The sequence below is a fragment of the Schistocerca serialis genome, chromosome 7, assembly GCF_023864345.2.
Source record: "Schistocerca serialis cubense isolate TAMUIC-IGC-003099 chromosome 7, iqSchSeri2.2, whole genome shotgun sequence".
Taxonomy (NCBI): domain Eukaryota; kingdom Metazoa; phylum Arthropoda; class Insecta; order Orthoptera; family Acrididae; genus Schistocerca; species Schistocerca serialis.
In genome coordinates, this window is record NC_064644.1 from 475,036,098 (window position 1) to 475,059,679 (window position 23,582).

Genomic DNA, 23,582 nt, shown 5'->3' on the forward strand with positions numbered 1-23,582 from the left:
GCTTTAATTTTGGACACCAGTGTACATGTCTGTATAGTTTCATGCCATTGACTTAGATTCTTAACTTATTAACTATGACAAATTTCAACTTGATACCAACACCTGCCCCTGAGAAAAAGGGGTCTTAACAGACGGACAGGCGGTCGAATGAACAACAAAGTGATCCTATAAGTGTACCGGTTTTACCGACTGAGGTACACTGAAACACCAAAGAAACTGGCATAGGCATGCTTATTCAAATACAGAGATACGTAAACAGGCAAAATATGGCGCAGCGGTCAGCAACGCCTATATAAGACAAGTGTCTGGCACAGTTGTTAGATCGGTTACTGCTGCTGCAATTGCAAGTTATGAAGATTTAAGCGAGTTTGAACGTGGTGTTACAGTCAGCGCACGAGCGATGGGACACAACATCTCCGAGGTAACGATAAAGTGGGGATTTTCCCATATGACGATTTCACGAGTGTACCGTGAATATCGGTAATCGGGTAAAACGTCAAATCTCCGACATCGCTGCGCCGAGAAAAAGATCTCGCAAGAACGGAACCAATTACTACTGAAGAAAATCGTCCAACGTGACAGAAGTGCAACCCTTCCGCAAACTGCTGCAGATACCAATGCTGAGCCATCAACAAGTGTCAGCGTGCGAACCATTCAACGAAACATCATTGAAATGGGCTTTCGGAGGCGAAGGCCCACTCGTGCACCTTTGATTACTGCATGGCATAAAACTTTACGCTTCGCCTGGGCCTGTCAACGCCGAGATTGGACTGTTGACTGGAAACATGTTGCCTGGTCGGACGAGTCTCGTTTCAAATTGTTCAAAAATGGCTCTGACCACTATGAGACTTAACTTCTGAGGTCATTAGTCCCCTAGAACTTAGAACTAGTTAAACCTAACTAACCTAAGGACACCACACACATCCATGCCCGAGGCAGGATTCGAACCTGCGACTGTAGCGGTCTCGCGGTTCCAGACTGCAGCGCCTAGAACCGTACGGCCACTTCGGCCGACAGCTGGCAAGTGTTTAAAACATTGATACGTGTCCGCAGCCTTACCGAACGATCTATATTCCGTGTCTAAAGATTGCCGTGTGGTACCTTTCAGGCCCACATAAGGCGAAATTAGTTTTATTATTGTCAATTTTATCGAAGTAGTTTTCTGTATAAGTTTGAGTATTAAGGTGAAGGATTGTTTGCTTCCCTGTTGTCGCTTCTGATTAATGTTTCAGAGATCGGAAGCAGTGGGCCACCGAAGTGCAGAGCCTCCCATTTCAAATTACTGGAGGTCGCACGGGCGGTGGACTTCGCCTGAGCTCGCGTGTGCTGTTTGGTTCCGATTTCGGTCTTCTGAACGGGGTGGAAGTACAAACGGAGTGCACATCTTAATTGGAAGATAAGTACTCAGTCGCCTCCACCGTTCGTGGCCAGGCCGTGGCCTCACAATCTCGGGCCTCAGTTATTGTACAAGCTGCAGTTTCTTAAAGCTTGTGGTGGCTCTGCAAGGTTGCCCGGGTTAAATGTTTTAAATATTTGTCTTAAGAATTTTGAGGGATTTCTAGGGAAATAATTGGGGTATTACTGATCAAACTGTCTGTAACCTTGTAAAGTTGTTTGGTAATAACTCGCCCGGGGCGGGGGGAGGGGGGCTGCTTTTCAATCTATGTGGAAATAATAATTGATTGCCTGGTTATTTTGTGTAAAGTTTATTTTAAATGATTTACTTGGCCCGAGTGGCGGTTTTTTTTAAATGTTTGCAAAGAGATTAATTCTCTTGTGGTTTTATATAACAAGCACATATAAGAAGCAGTTTGTAAAATTTGCCTGAGTGATGAGTTTATAATGCTTTCAAAGAGATTAACTCATTTGTGGTTTTATAACAAGCAGTTTGTAAATTTTGCCTGAGTGGCGTTTCTTAAAGAAATTATTATCTGATTTATGATTGTAATTCTCTTAATGATTTATCTATGATGCAAATAAATGTGTTGAAATGAAATGGTCACTGTATGGGTCAAGTCCTTCCGCTCCTTTATAGTAAAGGTTAAGGAATTTGCAGTTCAAAAAGAGATAACGTAGTCTTACGGATTTATGGACAGCCTTGGAGAATTCTTGGTGTCAGTTCCCTCCAGCACTATTTCAGGTATTAGTGGAGTCCACGCCACGTCGTGTTTGCCATCGGTTGAATACTACGCGCACACAAATCGCCAAAGGGAAGATTTTGTTCAAGCGTCGTTGCCATTTCATGCGCCGCCTTTACCTCTTTCTGCAAAGGACGACTTGAGAGAGGCGGAGTGGGACAACAATGGCCAGAGAGATCGCAAGCTGGTACTGCGCGGCTGAACGTCAATTAGGGGCGCGTACACCGGCGCCGCGTCTTCGCTATCGCGGCCCACGATCTGATCCCCGGCGGGTGCGGGCGCAGCCGTACGTTGCGGCAAGTGGCGGGCGATAAAGCTGACCAACTTGCTCATTAGCGGGGGCAGGCCTTGTAAGGCGGCGTGGCTGCCTCCCGCGGGAGTTCATTAGCCGTGTACCTGCGCCGTCAGCGCAACGAGCGAGCCAAAGTTCCGACCGCTGGGCCGACACGACTTGTCAGGAAACCGCACAGTGCAGCGCTTACCGGCCGGAACCCCACTGTCAGGGACAAACTGAACAACGGCAACGACCGCCTCGTCGGAAACCTCCAGTACAAATACAGTAACAGGCGTTCTGGGACAACTAACATAATTCAGGAGTAAAAGAGACCACTCACCGGATAGCAGAAGAGATGAGTCATCGACCGGCACAATAAAAGAATAAAAATATGCTACCTTTCATAGAAATCCATTGACGACCTAGATTATAAAACGCACACACACACACACACACACGCGCGGGAATTAATGTAGGGGTGCTGATACTGTTTTCACTAAGAGGAAGTCGGATTGCGTAGACAGGGCGGTAAGAAATATACTACTGGCCATTAAAATTGCTACACCACGAAGATGACGTACTACAGACGCGAGATTTAACCGACAGGAAGAAGATGCTGTGATATGCAAATGATTAGCTTTTCAGAGCATTCACACAAGGTTGGCGCCGGTGGCCACACCTACAACTTGCTGACATTAGGAACGTTTCCAACCGATTTCTCATACACAAACAGCAGTTGACCGGCGTTGCCTGGTGAAACGTTGTTGTGATGCCTTGTGTAAGGAGGAGAAATGCGTACCATCACGTTTCCGATTTTGATAAAGGTCGGATTGTAACCTATCGCGATTGCGATTTATCGTATCGCGACATTGCTGCTCTCGTTGGTCGAGATCCAATGACTGTTAGCAGAATATGGAATCGGTGGGTTCAGGAAGGTAGTAGGGAACGCCGTGCTGGATCCCAACGGCCTCGTATCACTAGCAGTCGAGATGACAGGCATCTTATCCTCATGGCTGTAGCGGATCGTGCAACCACGTCTCGGTCCCTGAGTCAACAGATGGGAACGTTTGCAAGACAACAACCATCTGCACGAACAGTTCGACGACGTTAGCACCAGCGTGGACTATCAGCTCGGAGACCATGGCTGCGGTTACCCTTGACGCTGCATCACAGACAGGAGCGCCTGCGATGGTGTACCCAACGACGAACCTGGGTGCACGAATGGCAAATGTCATTTTTTCGGATGAATCCAGGTTCTGTTTACAGCATCATGATGGTCGCATCCGTGTTTGGCGACATCGCGGTGAACGCACATTGGAAGCGTGTATTCGTCATCGCCATATTGGCGTATCACCCAGCGTGATGGTGTGGGGTGCCATTGGTTACACGTCTCGGTCACCTCTTGTACCCATTGACGGCACTTTGAACAGTGGACGTTACATTTCAGATGTGTTACGACCCTCTCCAGATCTCTCACCAATTGAAGACGTCTGGTCAATGGTGGCCGAGCAACTGGCTGGTCGCAGTACGCCAGTCACTACTATTGATGAACTGTGGTATCGTGTTGAAGCTGCATGGGCAGCTGTACCTGTACAAGCCATCCAAGCTCTGTTTGAGTCAATGCCCAGGCGTATCTAGGCCGTTATTACGGCCAGATGTGGTTGTTCTGGGTACTGATTTCTCAGGATCTATGCACCCAAATTGCGTGAAAATGTAATCACATGTCAGTTCTAGTATAATATATTTGTCCAGTGAATACCCGTTTATCATCTGAATTTCTTCTTGGTGTAGCAATTTTAAAGGCCAGTAGTGTAATTCGCACACACACACACACACACACACACACAAACGCGTGCACGCGAATTGATGTAGCGGTATTGATATGGTTTTCCCTAAGAGGGAGTCAGATTGTGCATACAGGGCGGTAAGAAATACTCTGAAAAATTTGTCAGGATGTTGCAGGAGAGGCTGTGCTGAGAAATACACTGACGACTTAAAGAAATTGGTCCACCTGTCTAATATCGTGCAGGGCCCCCGTGAGCACGCAAAAATGCCGCAACACTACGTGGCATGACTCAACTAATGTCTGAAGTAGTGCTGGAGGGATATGAAGCGATGAATACTGCAGGGCTATTCATAAATCTGTAAGACGACAGCGCGTTGCAAGCCATCCCAGATATGCTCAATAATGTTCATGTCTGGGGAGTTTGGTGGCCAGCGGAAGTATTTAAACTGAAAAGAGTGTTCCTGAAACCATTATTTAGTAATTCTGGACGTGTGGGATGTCACATTGTCCTGCTGGAATTGCCTAAGTCCGTTGGAATGCACAATGGACATAAATGGATGCAGGTGATCAGACAGGATGCGTACGTAAGTGTCGCCTGTCAGAGTCGTATCTAAACGTATCAGGGGTGCCGTATCACTCCAACTACACACTTTCCTCATCATTAAAGAGCCTCCACCAGCTTGAACAGTCCCCTGTGACATGCAGCGTCCATGGATTCATGAGGTTGTCTCCTTACCCAGTCACGTCCACCCTTTCGATACAATTTGAAACGAGACTCGTCCGACCAGGTAACACGTTTCCAGTCATTAACAGTCCAATGTCCTTGTTGACGGGCCCAGGCGAGGCGTAAAGCTTTGTGTCGTGTAGTCATCCAATGTACACGATGGGGCCTCCGGCTCCGAAAGCCGATATCGATGATGTTCCGTTGAATGGTTCGGAAACTGACACTTGTTGATGACTAGCAAGGGTTGCCCTTCTGTCACGTTGAACGATTCTCTTCAGTCGTCGTTGGTTCCGTTCTTGTACGATCTTCTTCCGGCCACAACCCACAACAATGTCGAAGGTGTGATGTTTTACCGGATTCCCGATATTCACGGTACACTCGTGTAATGGTCGTATGGGAAAATCCCCACTTCATCGCTACCTCGGAGATGTTGTGCCCCATCTCTCTTGCGCCGACTATAACACCACGTTCAGTCTCACTTAAATCTTGATAACCTGCAATTGTAGCAGCCGTAACAGATCTAACAACTGCGCCAGGCACTTGGCGTTTCCGACCGCAGCGCCGTATTTTGTTGGTTTACATATCTCTGTATTTGAATATGTATCCCTATACTAGTTTCTTTGGCGCTTCATTGTAACTGTTAACAAAAAAATACTATACGTCGCGCCGTTTCCAAGTTAATTACTTTTGAAGTTAGCCAATAATGCAACTGCGAGCGCAATTTAAGCGGCCCGTCAGAGACCGTGTTGCCAAACGCGCTCTTCTTTTATCTTCCTAAAGCCAAACAAGGCAGCGATACACAAGTTGGACAGGAGTCAGTAGTAAGGATGGAACCCGAGCCAAAGGCTGAGCACTCTCGTGCGCTATATTCTACCTTGCGAGAATGGCGGCACTACTTGTATCTGGCAGGTTCCTCGAATTTCTGCGCGCAATGGCCTGATTGACTCAGAAACGATGCAACGTGTCGATTTTTTTCTTAACAATTATTTCTCTTCACAACCTACCCTGCAACGCCCTTACAAGCTTTTCAGACTTTTTCTGACCTCCATGTATAGATTATTACCACTACGGCAGACAAATCGCCTGGCTATAAATACTTAGCGTTACCCGTATGAACCAGGGTCGGTTCGATAGAATATGTATACTTTCATTTAGGTGATTACAGAGTCAGGCAGATGGGATCAGAAAGAAAAACGGTGGTCATCTCATTTGAGAAGGAGAGAGTGCAATGTCATCATTCACTGCAAACAACATTTATTTTATAATGATATAGCTGCTTTTCTATTACGAAATGTGGTATATATGTTAATAGTTACATTAAAAATTAATATTCTATACAGTGTAAACGTTTTAACATACTTTTTTAAGTGGAGGAGCTCTTATTCCAACACCTACATACGGTGAAGCTCAGCAAACATTTCATTTGCCCGCTTTTTCCTAAATTTTTTTCCCACGATTTTCGATGTAATTCAAATGTAAACTTTCTGATTAATAGAGATCTGTAGTCATCTTGCACATTAGTTCATTTAAGATCCCCTTAGCTGGCGGTCAGCAGAGAGAAGTTAGAATTTTGTAAATTTAGGAACGAGCTATTCTGCACTCACAATTATGCATGAAAATCATCACCTCGTTCGCATCTTCGGTTCATTGCAAAAGACATTTCGCATTTTATTACTGTTATGGTTGTTAAATTCTCATGATGATGAAATTTCGAGACCTCAATATAAATTTTTTGCAGTTCTATTTGTGGCACTGAAGCTATAAAAGTAAAATGGTGAACTACGTATTCAAATGCTACCTCAAGACAATTGTCGATCAGTCTTCGGTTAAAGAACAAAAGAACTACGCCTTATTTCAGATAGATGAACTACAAAGCAAAATTTCTCCTTTAGTGATATTGGGAAACGGAGAAGTATGTGTTTCGGATATTCTTAATAAAGAATCAGGCTAAAAGATAATTTTTCGTAAAACAAATTAACAAGAGCTCTGAAATAATATCGATTCAGAAAGTTTGTATAGCACCGAAAAAAGGCAGTATCCCAGTTCTGCGAAGAATAAAGAATAAAATAAGTATGCACGATAGAACAATAAACGAAAGAAAACATCAGAATTGTTCCTGGTATGATCTTGAGGGTATGTGTGGCCGTATTATATGCCATAGACCATCACCAAAATATCAGAAATATATATTGACACTGGTCTACAAATTAGTAATATGCGAGGAGAAATTTCTGTAGCGCTTCACCGCATTTGCTTTGACTCCAAATATTGGAACATATCATGAGACGGTGACACTAAACATTCTGCAGTTACTTACGCACAGTATAAAGGCGAATTGTCGTGCTCGTGAAACCGTCAGCAAAAAATTATTTTATTAAGCTTCAGTGATTCCATAATATTCGTAACTGTAATAATGATGTTTAAGGGGCTCCGGAACGCCCTATACTTGCAATGTTAAAATAACGCTTATAAATTACATCTTTCCTCACAAAGTATTTGAGGTAGGAAGTTGAACTTTTTACAGATTATTTATTGGAATATGGGCTACAACTTAACACAGGGATTTTACAAAATTTTAGTTCAGTTATTAAAGATGATTTTTTTCAATTGTAATGAAAATTCACAACATTTTTTTTTGCAATTTTTTATTTATATATTCAAAAATATACAGTGTTTTGGAAAAAGGCTGTGTTAAATTATGCAGAAAGTACTGTGTAACATTTACTGAAAGTTTGAAACAAATATGTTTGGAAGATCCTTAGAAAACATGTAATTAGTATGAGAAAATAAAAGTTTTGGGAATCGAGCGACGAAGATTGGATTAACTTTTTAGTGCATTCCAGGTCCATAGGATGGATTATCTTCATCCTCTGCAAACTCCTCCTCCAGCTTCCTCTTGTTCCTCCTCCTGTTTACTCTTGCTCGTATTTCTAGAGTCTTTACAGCCCTGTCTGCAGCCCGAAGGCGTTCCTTGTCTAAAGCAAGCATCGCTCGTTGTTGTGTTCGTAGATTTTGCTACCATTTTCTTCAGTTGCAGTTACTGCAACACTGTTCCAAAAGGTGGTCATGTATGAACACTTATCACATTTCAGTTGCATTTCACTAGCAAGTCCTACGTGCTTTATTATGGAGAGTTCCAGACCAACTTCACTACAATGAATACATCTTACACATTTTGAAAAAATTCCTTTGAGAACCGACATATCAAATATTTCATTCACATCCGATTCGCCCATAAAACAATTCATAGTTTTCACTCATTGAACCAAGCTTCTTCTGTGAAGTATTTTCTTTCCCACTTTGACTGCAATGGGCAGGTGTACTTGAGAGGTTAGGTTCACTCACTTGGTTATCGTCTTTATTGTTTACAGTAATAACACATACCTTTGGCTTTCCAACATTTCTCCTTTTCTTAAAAGCCCTCAGAGGATTTCTAATAACTTTACTTTTACTCATTATTATACTTCAACAAAACAGAGACTCAAGAAACAGAATTAATTACGAATGTTTTCGAGATAACGACAGAGTAAATAAACATGAAACAATCGACAATCACACCGGCGATGTATATTGAACCATCACAGGTTAGCCACAACACATACTTTATCTCAAATCACTAAAATGTACCTGATGAACACGGACGTTAATAATAACACCATTTGACAGCAGTTTAACAGCGCCACAGTGGGTCACGCCCATGTAGAACACATTTTAAAAAAAATTTAAAAATAGTTGTAGTCTTCGGAATTGAATAAATTATATATCTATTAAAAGGTAATAGTCTGCAGATTCAGAAAACGCAAAAAAGTAAAAATTGAACTTTTCATGATTTTGAGCCTTTCCGGAGCCCCTTAAGAACTATCGAACACAAGCACCGTTTAGGTTTAATTCTCATTTTGGACTTTCGTTCCATAGCGATGTACGGTACTGTAGCAGACATTACAACGAACGCAATTTAGAGACATTAGGGAATCAAGTTCTGTGTGGCGTTCGTGACTGAAGCTACACTGCTACTCGCTTTCTGGAATTGGAAACACCTCGGCAGAATTTCATGTGCACTAAAGTAAACGCCAGTTCAGTGCGCTCGTAACTAGCAGAAACTAACTGCCCAAAGGATGCACTAGATGCAGCCATTAGACTGATTGCCTCTTCTGTCGAATTACTGAAGGACTTGCGACTCGTCCACAATCAGCTAAAAGCCGATGCGTTTGCGACGTTGTTCCTTGAATGAAGTTCCTAAGGCCAGTAGAAAATGATCTTGCGCTATAAGGAAGGGAAACCGTTATTAGAAAAAGAAAAGGACTCATTATCTCAAGTATCTGCCATGGTCGTGTAGGTTGGCTTTCAACGAATAGGTTCAGCAGTGGGTTAAGCCTCGAATGATGTTTGGGTTGGGACAGTGCCTTCTTCACATCTTCCTTTAACTTATTTTACTATCGTTTTCCTTGTCCTTCCCTTTCTTTTCTGAATGTTTATTCACGTCCATTGCTGCAAAACTCACTATCTCGTTGAAACTTGGATGCGTTAGTCCAGCTCAGCTCTCTCACCACAGTCTTCTTCAGTATCTCTGTTATGTATGATAGTACATACGTCATCGTCAGCATCATCTTCTCTCATGAATTAGGTTCGGAGCACGTTTTCTGGCTTCAGCTTCTTAGTTTCATCATTTCCCGGGCCGGCCTAAGTTCCTTACTGCTTTGGGTTTATATGACAATGCTTTTCCTGGATATCTGCCTTGTTGCATACCGTTTACATGTTCCTCCTACTTCCGCTTGTATGTGTACATTTTTCTGTTATTGCAAATGTTTTAGTCTTATTTCTAATATATTTGTTTCTTAACTTATTTTCTAATTTATATCCTTTAACTGATCTGCGGGATTTCATTTCTGACGTCACTATTTGATTTACGCCTTCCTTGTTTGCTAATCAACTCTCAGATCCGTAAAATAGTAATGAAACAGCCAGAGTTGTGTAGAAGTTCAGTTGTCTTTCTGTAGTTGTCGGTTTGTTTAATGTTCTTTTTGTTGTTCCGCAAACAATGTGAAATTTCGGTGCCTTATTATGTATATATGGGACAGTCAAACGAAAACCAGGCAGGAGCAAAAAAGAAGTAAACTGTTCATTATTTTAAAAGCAATCGCCATAACTGTTAATGCATTTATTTTTCTGTAAGATAAGACGATCAATGCTTCTTCGAAAAATGTTTACGGTTGCGTAGAGAACAGTAATTGTGCCCAGGCGTGCACCTTTTCAAGTCGAAGGCCACGGACGTCTTTCTTCAGGGATCCAAGACTATGGAAATCACATGGGGAGAGATCGGGACTGTATGCAGGATGCGTAATCGAAAAAGCCTTTGCAGAATGTGAACCCGTCATGAAGGCACTGACCGCCTTCTCTCACCGTGGGATAGGGTGACCAAATTATTTTCGGTGAAAACCGGGACACATTCACCCGGGTGCCAATGGACACCTCATCCCACATGTACCCAGGTTTCTTAATTTTAAATATTAATGTTTTGTTGATACATTTTGTGAACCCTATTATTATAACTAATAAGAGGATACAAAAGATTGATATAATCTAGGTTATCTGTATAATTAATGACATTTAATAAACGTATACAGTAATAAAGAAATGTATTACGATGTTACAAAATTTTACAGCCATTCAACTTTTAATCAATTAATATTAACATGAGCTTTAATATTACTGAGCACTTGTAGATGGAACTGACTGTCCTTGGAGAAAAGGGTACTTTTCACTGCCTCCAGCCTTCTTGATCATGTCTTTGTTCTTTGAAACACAGTGATAAAACTCGGCACAATCCATTTTGTAGTTGTACAGGTTCTGCAGGATTTCTTAAAGAGAGTCCACCTCCATTCTGTTTCTTTCACCAGTCGACTGGATATTGATGAACGAAAATATTCTTTCCACATTGGCATTATGGGCTGGGATTGCAAATAAATACCTTGCAATTATTACCAACTCAGAGTAATGCTGAAGACAGTCACAGATTTTAAAAGAACTCACCCACTTCTCATGACATTCCAATGGTGTTTTTTTCATCATTCCACTTGTGAAGGCTTTCTTCAACAAAATTTGTCAGTATGCCGAACTGATAAAAGAGAATGCAATCATCGATTTCAATCTCTTTAGTCTTCAAATAAGAAACTGTCGCTTCAACACTTTCCCATTTTGGCACTCTCTTCAGCAACATCTAATCAAACACCGGCGATGAGGGTAAATATGAGGCGCTCCACTTGCTGAGATATTCTACACAAGTGTCATAAAACTTCTTAACTTCTTCTCTAAAATTGCTTTCCGCTGCTTCTGATACTTCTGCTCTTTTAAGGACAGATTTAACATTAAAAGAAATGAACTGCTGTTCTCTCCTCTCAGTAACAGTTTCCAGAGTATTTTTCAAAACATCATTTAACTCTATTACACTTTTCGTGCTTCCCTCAATTTCCTTTATTCCATACTGCAAAGTGCTAAGATGACTGCGAATGAACCATAAGTAGGCTTCACTTAAAGGGTTACTGAAAAACTGAACCAATATTTTGGGGGATTTGTCTTCATTTAGGAAAAAATCTTTTAACGGTTCAAGCAGGCGGATTACTCTTTCAACTGCTGGAAACAGTGATAATCAGCGAGTTTTCGAGTGACGCATTACATTCATATATTCAGTTCCCACATAATCACAGAACTCCTTAAGCCTCTCTGTTCTAACAATGTATATGTAAAAGTGTGAGTATACCTTCATGACGATAGTTTCAACATCACAGCTTAAACTGTCAGCAGATGTCTGCACGCTATTGTGTAAAACGTGTGCAGGGCACCCTATGCCTTCAATGTTTTCATGCAATGTTGCCTATAATTTGGTAAATACGTTGCATTTGCCTTGTCTTTTTAAACCACCAAAGTTTGTATTGGTGTTGTCTCCACAAAATGCCACACATTTATTTTTCTCAAGATCAAACATTTCGATAGTATTCACACGAAATCTTGAAATTTCGTCAGATGTTTCATTAGGTAGGGAACTCACTTTCAAAAGTTTGGTCTGAATTCCCTGATTAATATGGAAAAACTGAACAACAAACGGAAATATTTTAGTGGCCTTATGATTGCTGGCATCAGTGGATATCCCGTAGAAAGAAGACTTTTTGATGTATTCAGTGCTTTCCTTTACACTCTGGGGTGCAATAACTCCTTTCACTAAGACTGACACTTTAGTTCTTGCTGAACTAAACTTTTTTTGCAATGGAAGAATCATCAAACATAATGCTGTTAAGCTTATTAGCACAATCACTAGATCTACAAGTTTGGTTATGTTTTATCGTGTGGTAGGCTAGAGTAAGCTCGGCTGCTCGAACTCTCGTCTCTTCACTTGACTGATGTTTCACAAAATGATTTTGTAGAGTTTTAGTGCAGCTCGGTGCTCTGTATCTGTTAATGTGTTTCTTTGACCTGATGTGATCAACTATGTCGGAACGTCCACCATGACTTATACCAATAACACAGTTACATACCGAACACTCTGCTTCGTAATCAAAACGACCTTTCTTAATGAAATTCCATTCCTTGGAATAACAGTCACTGAACTTGCAGGCACGTTTCTGCCTTGCGTTTCACAGTACTGCAGCAATAATACCACTAATATGAGAAAAAACTATTGCAGTTTGTCTGACAAAACATCAACTACTACACTGTTCTGACAATGACTGTGTGAGTAAGTGGCGCGACAATCGGACGGTTTCATAGCTCTGTTACAATAATACAACGTACTACTTGTTGGCCAAAGTACCGCTCAAAGTAAATAATTGCCTGAGTGTATCAATACTGATACTGTGATTACTAGTATGGGACAATGGAGATTTTAGACAAATAAGCTAAAATATATTAATTTCTTGTTTTGTATTTCCTTTAATATAGCGAAATCCCAAAAATTTGAGAAAGTTTCACGAAATGTATTTAAAAACTGATTTCCGGGACTTTTGAGCGTCCCTAAACAAATTTTCGGGACACCGGAACACAGGGATGAAAACCGGGACAATCCTGGTTTTGCGGGACGTTTGGTCACCCTACTGTGGGATAAACGTATTGACATTTATGGCAATTTCTTTTGAAATAATAAGCAGTTTACTTACTTTTTTCCATGTGTCTCGTCTTCAATTGACTCCCCCTTGTATCATTCATTACCATGACCAGAAGAAATGTCGTAGCCCCGGTAGTTACAACTGATTACTTGCTCGATTATTTTCTGTTCTACCGCTATTTTTGATCACACATGTTGTTTTTCTCTTTCATACAGATATTCTGAAGTTATAATTTTGACCAGTTTAGTTTAATTTAAAATTATTGATTTGTAATTCTTCTTTTTAACTCCAGGGCTAGTTATAATGCCATTATTACTTACGCTGCTCCCCGTATTTACTACAAACTTAGCTTCATTGTATAAGCATTTTATAGACCGCTGCAAGTGCCACGGAATTCCATTTTCTTGTAATACTGACGTGAGTTGTGTCCTGTTTAATCTGTTAAAAGCCTTATCACACTCGATAAAAAATTTATGTACTTCTCATTATTAAATTTTAATTTTTTATTTATTAATGGCTTCAAAGTTAATGTTACCCATAGTTGTTCGTATTAAACTAAATCCAATCCGGTCTTCAGTTAAAAGTGTTTCAGCTGTTGGTGTTGACTTTAGAGATAAAATTTTTGCATATGCATTGTACCCGGCTGTTAAAACACATACTCCCCCTTAATTATGACAGCCCTTTCGATCTCCTTTCTTAAAACTCACAAGGGAACCTCCCCATCGCACCCCCCTCAGATTTAGTTATAAGTTGGCACAGTGGATAGGCCTTGAAAAACTGAACACAGATCAATGGAGAAAACAGGAAGAAGTTGTGTGGAACTAGGAAAAAAATAGGCATAATATACAAACTGAGTAGTCTATGTGCAAGATAGGCAGCATCAAGGATAGTAAGGGCTCAGGAGCGCCGTGGTCTCGTGGTTAGCTTGAGCAGATGAGGAACGAGAGGTCCTTGGTTCAAGTGTTGCCTAGAGCGAAAATTTTAATTTTTTATTTTCAGACAATTATCAAAGTTCAGGCACTCATACAAAATCAACTTCGATCTCCAAAATTCCAGGACATGTTCAGATTTGCTTGGACATATGCAGGATTTGACGGTCTACACACCGAAAAATTTGAAAACGTTAAAAACATATCTTTTGACAGAGCACAGGGAAAACTGAGCGACTGTGAAACTGTTGCATTCATTTGTTGCAGTTTATGTGACAAACTCATGTTTTCATCACTTTTTTTGGGAGTGATTATCACATCCACAAGAAAACCTAAATCGGGTAAGGTAGAAGAATCTTTTTTCCCATTCGCCATGTGTACAAGTTAGGTGGGTCGACAACATATTCCTGTCATGTGACGCACATGCCGTGACCAGTGTCGTATAGAATATATCAGACGTGTTTTCCTGTGGAGGAATCGGTTGACCTATGACGTTGCGATCAAATGTTTTCGGTTCCCATTGGAGGGGCACGTCTTTCCGTCTACTGATCGCACGGTTCTGCGGTGCGGTCGCAAAACACAGACACTAAACGTATTATAGTGCACAGAGACATCAATGAACGAACGGACAGATCATAACGTTGCGAAAATAAGGAAAGTAAAATTTTCACTCGAGGGAAGACTCGAACCAACAATCTTTCGTTCCGCAGCTGCACACGCTAACCACGGGACCACGACGATCCTGAGCTCACACTATCTTTTATGTTGCGTATCTTGCAGATGGACTTGTCAGTTTGCAAATTTTGCTTATTTTTTCATAGTTCCATACAACTTCTTCCTGTTTTCTCGAGTGATCTGTGTTCAGTGTTTCAAGGCCTATCCACTGTGCCAACTTATAACTAAATCTGAGGGGGGTGCGATGGGGAGGTTCCCTTGTCAGTATACAACAGTTGCTGACCAGATTTCCAGTATTGTCGCTTTCTCCCACGGTAAATTTATGAATGCAAAATTATTAGTTGAAGGGGAATCCCATCATATTTTAATAATTCACTGTTAAAGCTACCTATATAACCTGCCTTTCTTTCATTGTTTCTAAAGTTTCTCTAATTATGCTAATTTTAGTACATCTATCCCTTTCCCACCTTCATGCATTTCCGCTAATTCCACTAAGTTTTGGTCATATGACAATTGAGGTTCTCCCCATCGTTTTTTGCTAATTATATTGATGTTTAATGTACACTTTTCTTGGTTGTTTAAATGTTTGATTGCTTTACAGGCATGTGCTTACTGTCCTTCTGATCACACACCGCACAGCAGTATTCCAGAAGAGGGTGGGCAAGTGTAGCCTAAGCAGTCTCTTAAGTAGACTTGTTACAATTTCTGAGTGTTCTGCCAATAAATCGCAGTCTTTTGTTCCCTTTCCCCACAACATAACGCATGTGAACGTTCCGACTTAAGTTAACCGTAATTGTATGCCCTAAGTTTGTAGTTCTGTTCACAACCTGTAAATCTGTGTGATTTATCGTGTATCCGAAATCTGGAGGATTCCGTTTAGTACTCATGTAGATAACTTCACATTATTTATTATTTAATGTCAATTGTCACTTTTTGCACCATACTTATATCTCATCTAAATCATTTTGAAATTGGTTTTGATCATCTGATGACTTTAATGAACCTTAAGTGACAGCATCATCTGCAAACAATTTAATATGCCTGCTCAGATTGGCTCATAAATCGTTTTATAGACCAGAAATAGGAGAGGGACTATAACACTTCCCTGGGGAACGCTAGATGTTACTTCTATTTTACTCTAACTTTCTGTCAGTTATTACAAACTAACCTTTCTGACAGGAAATCACGAATCCTATCAACAAACTGAGTCGATACTACAGAAGCACGCAATTTTATTAGAAATCGCTTGCGAGGAACGGTGACGAAAGCTTTCTGGAATCACGCATTACTTCGTGAGAACAAATAGTTGTGTTTCACAAGAACGATATTTTCTGAATGCTTGTTGTCTATTTGTCAACAGATCGTTTTCATCGAATAATTAATAATGTCTCAGCGCAGCACACGCTCCAGAATCCTACGGAAAATCGAGATTAGTGATATGAATCTTTAATTCATTGGATTACTCCCATTTTTTTTCTTGGGTAATGGTGAGACTCGTACAAATTTCCAGTCTTTGGGCACAGTTATATCTACGAGCGAGCGGTTTTATATGATTGTTAAGTATAGAGTTATTGTATCAGTATGCAGTATTGAGATGAACCTGACTTCTATAGAATCTGGACCGGAAGCCTTGCCCTTATTAAGCGTTTTAAGCTGATTCGCTTTACCGAGGATATCTACCTCTATGTTACTCATGTTGGCAATAGTTCTTGATTCGATTTATGGAATATTTACTTCGTCTGCTTTGTTGAAGAAATTTCGGAAAACTGTGTAGTGGCTCTGCTTTAGTGGCACTGTCCTCAATAGCATTACCATTTTTATCGCGGAGTGAAGGTACTGATTGCGTGTTTCTACTGGTACTTTATGTACGACCAGAATGTCTCTGTGTTTTCTGCCAGATTACGAGACAGAATTTCGCTGTCGAAACTATTAAAATCATATCGCGTTGAAGTTCCGGCTAAATTTAGAGCTTATGTAAAACTTCGCCAACCTTCGTGTTTTTGCTTTCTTTTAAATTTTGCGTGCTTCTTGCGTTGCTTCTGCAAAAGTGTTATGACATGTTTTGTGTACCACGGGCTGTCAGTACCATCTGTTATTAATGTATTTGGTATATACCTCTCAACTGCCGTTGATACTACTTCTTTGAATTTAATTCACATCTGATCTACGCTTACATAGTCAGATTGGAAGGAATGGTACGCTCTCTTAGGAAGACGTTAAGCAAATTTTTATATCCTTTCTTTAAATAGATGTATTATGCTTTTATTGTTAGGTTTGGATGCTACGATGTTCGATCTCTCTACAAGAACCTTATAGTAATACGTTTATTTGTCATTATGATCACTATTTGGTCAGCATTATTTGTTGCTAAGAGGTGAAGTATGTTTTTCCAACCACTTACGCTTCGAATGGTCTCCGAAACTAATAGTTCAAAATAAATATCTGAGAAAAACATTCAGTACGATTTCGAACAACGTTTTTTGCCTAAAACCAACTTTAAATAAATATTAACGCAATATATCGAGAGTAGATTGAAATCACTATAATTGTATGAGCGTGGTACCTATTTTAAATGACACTCAAGTTTTCCTAGAACTGTGCAAAAATGGTTCAAATGGCTCTGAGCACTATGCGACTTAACATCTGAGGTCGTCAGTCCCCTAGACTTAGAACTACTTAAACCTAACTAACTTAAGGACATCACACACATGCAGGCCTGAGGCAGGATTCGAACCTGCGACCATAGCAGCAGCGCAGTTCCGGACTGAAGCGCCTAGAACTGCTCAGCAACTGAACCATTTGTGTCGGGGAGTCGGTGAAAGGAGCCAATTATTTATTTATTCCGGTTGTCAAGTATAGCCTGTACTTTTGAACGTTGTTTATTTATTTCTGGAAGTGTTAACACTTCCTATAGATCTTGCTAAAATATTCATTTTAGGAACTGCTAAAGAATGGTGGAATAGATGTCGCTTCGTCGATATACTCCTCTGTCGGTTATCGTGGGTGGTGCTGACTGTTATATAATCAGTTAATGTGCATGTATTCCTACTCTAGTTAGTTCTCTTGATAGAGCTTGCCGGTCGCTATGGAGCACTGTAGATAGCTTGTAAATGATACCAGGCGGTTATGTGACCCTCCACCGTTGACGCATGTCATGGGAGTGAAGTTGATTCTATGTGACAGTCATTCAGTATCAGAAATCACCACAGTAACAAGGCATGACGTGGGGACAAGGCAGATTGGCATAAAGCAGCTACCGTGTTTGGATGTGCCCACGCTCACACTCAAAGTGTAGTTGCCCAGTTTGCCAACACAGAGAGTGTCTACAACGGATGTGTCTCACAGGTAGTCCTGTAACAGGACGTACGAACGGTGGTGGTAAAAAGATACTAAGTGACAGGGACAAGAGGCGAGTCTAACGCAGTGTCAATGACCGTCGGATCCAAACCCGGCACCAGGCGCTTCTCTCTTCAACGAGTTTACAAGAGAACATCGCAGACCGAACTACAGGCAATAGTCAAAACTACACAGCAGCTGGAAAACAGCTGACTGGAAGCGCATAGTGCAGTCCGATGTTTCGTAGTTTGTCCACTGTTTAAATTAGTTACTTTATCTGCAGTTACTAGCTTAGCACCCGCTGCTTCGCTCGCGTAGACTGTATGGAAAACAGAGATTTTTTATTGTTCTTTAATCTAATTTTTATATTGTTCACAAATTTCAACACCTTCTAAAATTTTCACGCTAATTAAGGGCATATAAGCATGATATTTTCCAAGTGTACTTCTGACCAAAAAGCTGGATGACGAAGTTTTCGTTAATCATGCCTTATGCATTCTTCTGAAGATATTGCCATAGCAACTTTCATCCTCTAACAAATATTTCTTTATACCTAACCGAGAAACTAAATACCAGTTTTCATAAGACTAACGTAAAAAATTTTTTTCTTAAAAATTTTCAGCCCTATTGCTCTGCCTTAGGGATTGATTTTCCAGAAACCCTGAAACAACATTTTTTTTAAATTTGTAATAGAGAACTCAAATATCAGTTTTCATAGACATAGCCTTAAAAATCTGTTAGTAGTTCTTTAATACTCATTTATTTTCAAAAACCTTTTACCCACTTAGCTGTTGAATTTCAAAAAATGTGATAGATGTATTTTTTTATTTTCTGACTGAGAAACCTAATACCAGTTTCCGTAGTTTTAGCTTAAAAATTCCCTTAATAACGACACAATTTCAAAAAGCCTTTCATCCTCTATTTCACCCCATTAGGAGTGGAAATTCGGACAATTCCTTCTTAAACGATGCCTTCAGTATGACATCCACACCCTCACCAAACTTCAAGTTTCTATCCTTAGCGGTTTTGGCTGGGCGATGATGAATAAGTAAATCAGTGTGACCCTATTTCACCCCTTTCGGGTTGAATTTCCAGAAAGAGCGAAGTATGTATTTTTCCATGTCTAACCGAGAAGCCAGACACCAATTTTCAAAGGTTTCGCTTCAAAAATGCTTTCGCAATGAAATATTTTCATAAAATTTCGCCTTCTTAGGGGTTGAATTTCCAAAAACAGTGACATGTATATATTTTGTTTCCAGCAGAGAGGCCAAATTCAAATTTTCATAGATTTAGCTTCGAAATGCTTGTACAATGAAATATTACCATCAAAACTTTAATTTCCCATTTCATCCCCGAGGGTTGAATTTCCAAAAACAGTGAAGCACTTTTTTTATTTCTGACTGAGAAACTAAATGCAAGTTTTTATAGATTTAGTTCTAAAAATGCAGTTATAATAAAATATTTCCATAAAAATGCATCCCCTATTTCACCTGGTTAGGGGTTCAATTTCCACAAACACTGAAACATTTTTTTAAAATTTGTAACCGAGAAGTCAAATACCAATGTTCATAGATGCAGCTTTAAAAATATTCTGTTATTCCAATATATCATTATTAAATGATATATCTTCAAGGATAGGTTTCACCCACTATTTCACCCCAACAGGGTTACATTTCCAAAAATTCTGACACACGTATTTGTTTATTTCTAATCGAGAAACCAATTTCCGTAGGGCTAGCTTCCAAATTGCCTTAATAACGACTTTTTCAAAAAAAAAAAAAAAAAAAAGCACTTTCGTCCTCTATTTCATTCCCTTAGGATCCTTAGGATTGGAATTTCGGACAATCCCTTCTTAACGGACGCCTACAGCATAAGATGAGATGCACACATTCTCCAAATTCCAAGTTTCTATCTTCAGCGGTTTGGGCTCGGCGATGATGAATGAGTCAGTTAATCAGGACACTGCATTTTATGTATAGAAAGATTCAAGGCATTAAGTACATAGATGACACAATGACGAGTTCAATGCACCATGTGTGAAGAGTGTAATTCAGACCAGAGCTGGGTCTGTGATATTTTGGGGGTGCTTGAAGCGCCATGAACTAATCTCACTTTTCATCTTACCTTGAACATGAATTATGATCTTTTGTTAATATTCTCGGCACCAAGTGTTGCCCTTTTTTCTACTTCTTAATGGTGCTTATGATGTCGACAGTTCCGCCTTCCAAGACGACAACAGCCTTCTTCACAGGCCTGCACGACTACGTTTTCCGGTTTTGACGAATACTCAGGAAACATATCGCACATCGACGTGCCCGTTAAATCATCCGATATTAATCAAATAGCAGATGTGTGGAATTATTTGGAATAGCGTGTGAAGCGTAGCAATCTACATCATCCTAATTTAGCGACTGTATGTGGCCTCATCATTAATGGGGTGTTACAGCTGGATATGGGATACCTGAAAAATCTTGTCGACTCTCTTTCTCGCCCCATTATCAAGGTTAGTGGCTGTGTTGCACAGTAACAGCGTGATATCGCCTGGGCGTGATTAATTTTTTTTGTGGTGTGATTTTATAAGCTTTACACTATTCGTATTGCAGATATATTCTTAACAGGTGTCAGCGAGCTACTTCACACTTGGTAGCCATAAGTTCAGCTGTGCAACGAGATTTTGACACCAAGTGTCCATTACAATCAGAGTTGGTGTATCATACGAGCAGATATAATTGAAACTTCTCTATCGCCAACTGTTTTGTAATATGTGGAGCCTATATGTCGTCACTCAGCGACCATCTTTCCTCGAGGGTTACTGTGTGAATTAATAGACTGTCAGTTAGTGAAAAAGTTGTTAGAAATTCTCTTGAAGACTCCAAGTAATTGCATTGATTTGAAAACGTACACAAACTGTGGTTGAAGACTAGAGATCATGTGAGATAATTTCTTCTGCACGATTCCTGAGAATTATCTGCGACATACAGACGACGTGAATTCTTTACATCAAACTTCTTCGTCCAAGGCTAGAACAAATGGTCGCTGATGTTGCCTAAGTTAATGTACCGTGTGCTCTTCACCACTGTGGCATCAAGTTGGATTTCAACAACATGGAAAAAGCAGAAACCAACGTTTCGCTCATGGAAGAAAGGGAAATGTTACTCTGAATTCTGCAACTTATGCTTGTAACCTCCTCATTATAAATTTTTCTGTCTGAGATTTAGCCCAACTTTTCCTCCCACTCTGTAACATGTACGTATTACCAAAACTATATACCCAAAAACTTTTATCCAACTTAAACTCCAATGCTAAACTATGACTAAACAGAACCTAATTTCAACTGAATTGTAACTGATGTGAATGCAATTTGTCTTATACTAAATGTGCAGCTGAAGTAAAGAAGTTATCTGGCCCTAAGCAAAATTTCCGTTTACTTCGCATCTTGACAACATTGTCGCATATTTCTGAAAGCACAACAGCAAAAAGTAAGCAGGCTAAGGTGGATTTCTGTTTTCCAAACCATACTCAAACTGATTCATACCACATTGTACAATGTGGTAATGCGCAATCATAAACATTGGCATGGCGAGAGTAGCTATTCCTGTGAAATGATACTCCAAGACAACGATTTTAAAATGAAGTATGTATTCAAAAAGACAAAGTTAAAACTTCGCATGATTTTCACACATAGCATAAGTATGAATAGTACTATGCTTAACAAAATGAACAATGATTTAAAAAGGGCACAATATTAACAGAGAATTTCTATAAAAATCAAACACCTTAATCAATTATGTTAATACATGAGTGAGGAAAGTGGGAGGTCTTTCTGTCAGCTCTGAGCACATTAACTACCCGACAATAATTATTCTGACTAACTACCTGCGCAACGTAGCAATCTTACCTCGAACTTCTTCTCTTCAAAAAACAATAACATTATTCAAATTTTATAATCTTTTTTCTTTTTAATATATACGTCTTATCCATCCTTGCTGTCCTTTATAATCAATCTTTCTTCGTCTAACAGATTCAATCACAAGTGAAAACAGCACTGCAGAATACGTCCATCACATACCACGCTTCAACTAACAATGAATCACACTGCGCAGAAGCAGAGACTGTGCCACGACAAGACCAAAGATTGTTTAACAGTAGTGTAACTTGTTTCCTCTTTGACGTGCACATAGATAACATGCAAAAACAAAAATGACATGACCAACTTACATCCTGACTGATAATTCATACTTAAGAAAACACTATGCTAAATTTAATTGAGCGTTGAGTCAATTAAGCTTTACAATAAAAGAGCAACTGCTACATTTAATTACTCAGTCTAATGTCTATCAGCGAATTATCTTCCATTCAGTTCGAAGCGAGTTTTTGCTTTGAGGAAACCAAGCTAGTTCTGGGGTTTATCAGTGTCGTTAGCCTACTCTTGTGGATATGGTCAAATTTTCGTTTAACGAAAGCGTTTGTTCGAGAATCGATTTGAGTAGATTGTGATCACTTGCCTACAATATAGCTGCAAATGGCAAGTGATCATTTGTTCCATGTGCTCTTCGTGACATTGCTTGCATAGCACGTTACCAGAATACCCCTGCTCTATGTTCTGTCAAAACGTACCTCAGGATTGACAGCTATGCAGGAAGGAGACACAGAACGATAATTACAGCCCCAGGCACCATCCACCATTGCCATACATCCCTCTGTTTCCCCCCAAAGCAACCACCCAGTCGCTATTACATCACTTCCCACTGTTCGCTGCTCAACGGCTACTTTCCTTTTTTTAAATTATATTCTTTCATTGACTTGCAAGATAGTTTTTACTGATACTCTACAAAGATGCTTCTGTAACCATTATCATGAGTATGGGGGCTAAGCAGTTTCTGGAGCAGTCTACGACCTGTCATCCATATTTCATCCATATTCCTGTCTTGACCACTCGTTCCCTCCCCCACCACTCTAGGCCAGTTGCCTTTCATACAAATGGCAACCTGTTAGCCTATTGACTGGAAGGACACAAACAAGGATTGACTTATGACTCTTATCCTTAGCACTATAATGTATTACCTAATTAGGATAATTTTTGACGTTTAACCATATTGCTGGTTTAATTTTGCAGCCAGATATAGCTGCCATGACCCTCACCTTTAATGCTGACATAATTAGGATAATTTATAATCAAACATGGCAGTCCAAGTGGCTGCCATTGTGACATCACAGTGGTGGATACAGGAACAGTCATCAATTATGTCAGTCTATAATAGTTGTTTCAATTTTCATAACAACCCCACCATTCACCTGCAGTGTCTAGAATTACTAGCCATCAGATGGACTCAGCACTTGTGCTTTGTACACTCTAGTCAAAGGATGGTCATCTTTTTCATTAAGCATCATCAGAGATCTGCCACCACCAACAGGAAAAACTGACTTGCACAGGTGAACGTAAGTATTAGTCCTTTTCTCTCTCTCATTGTTCATTATTATTATTTGTGTATATGTTTTCATTTTTTATTGTTTCTCCCTCAGTACAAAGACTCCATGATGCATTTGAGTAGAAATCAGTTAAGTGCATGGGTAGACTCCCTGATGCAAAGTATGATATGTCTGAGCAGGACACATAACTGTTT